Source organism: Apodemus sylvaticus, chromosome 16, assembly GCF_947179515.1.
Source record: "Apodemus sylvaticus chromosome 16, mApoSyl1.1, whole genome shotgun sequence".
Lineage (NCBI taxonomy): Eukaryota > Metazoa > Chordata > Mammalia > Rodentia > Muridae > Apodemus > Apodemus sylvaticus.
This window is the reverse complement of record NC_067487.1, coordinates 22276163-22277277: the sequence shown is the minus strand read 5'-3', so window position 1 is coordinate 22277277 and position 1115 is coordinate 22276163. Positions and strand designations below refer to the sequence as shown.

The 1115-nt window shown below is 37.4% G+C and overlaps 1 non-coding gene across 1 annotated transcript; it reads left to right on the top strand.

Annotated features, from left to right (window-relative positions):
* Positions 1 to 265: 265 nt before the first annotated feature.
* LOC127667156 (small nucleolar RNA SNORA17) lies at positions 266 to 393 on the top strand. The gene has a single exon (XR_007973809.1). It is a non-coding gene; the product is annotated as a small nucleolar RNA SNORA17 (small nucleolar RNA).
* The last annotated feature ends 722 nt before the right edge of the window (positions 394 to 1115 follow it).

Genomic DNA, 1115 nt, shown 5'->3' with positions numbered 1-1115 from the left:
ATAGTCTCTGCAAAGGTGCTTTACAAAGGGATATCTTTGAAGGATCCACACTAAAAAAATCAATGGGACATTTGCCTATATTATCTCTCACCCATCTATTCTAATTTTATAGACTTATTCTCAAAATATCTTCTAATTATACGTTTTGGTATCATTGTATTAGTATATAATTGTCTTTCTTTTAGTCTATTGCAACTCAGTGGAAAGATTATTATTGTTAACTTCAGTGTTATTTGGCTTTTTTCTTTTATACTAAATACTTGAACCTGTCCTTAGAGGTGTCCGAAGTGTGGCTATTATGTAACATGTGCATGCCTGGGTGACAGAGAAGAGGCCATATCTGTGCTAAGTATTTTGACCTGTGAATATCTGAATCATTAGTAGTATAACATTCTTTGAAAACAATCCAGTCAGAGATTACTATCAATCCAGTGCCCCAAGGCCTGGAGGGACAGGCCATGCCAGAGGTGACCCCTGCCGGTTGCCATACTGAACAAATAGGATGTATAACATTCCTGAGATCACTCCTGGGACAACCCCAGACAATCAGAGACCCTGGGCACAAGGAAGTGGTAGAGAAGTTGAAGGGAAAGAAAGACAGCAGCATGTAGGTACATTGAAAAGGGGCAGACATGGAGACTTTAGGATAATGAGCAGTGTCCTGATATGAGTAGCCTGTGATACCATCTGCATCTGTTAGTTTGAGGTTACCAGGCTATAGAGCAGATTCAAGGGAAGGAGGAAATGAGGAGGCTTGGGATACATGAGGAGAAATTCACAAAAATCCAATACTTTTTGTTTTAATCTAAATAACCTAGATAAAATAAATTAACCAGAGGAAACATTTAAGTTGCTTTCGAGTTTTAGAGAGGTAAGACCATATACATGGACCCCCCCTAATAAAACTTTATTAAAAATATTACAGTAAATTGATCTGGCAGCTGTATTTTTTTTTTACCTTATGCTAGTTACCAATAACTGCACAGAGAAACTGAGGTTTATTTAAAACTGCACTTAAGTAGCTGAGCAATAAAATGATCTATCTTTACTTTCTGGATATCTCTCAGTCTCATCCAATGATAGATGCCTGTTATTAATGATCTGGCATTTTGGGC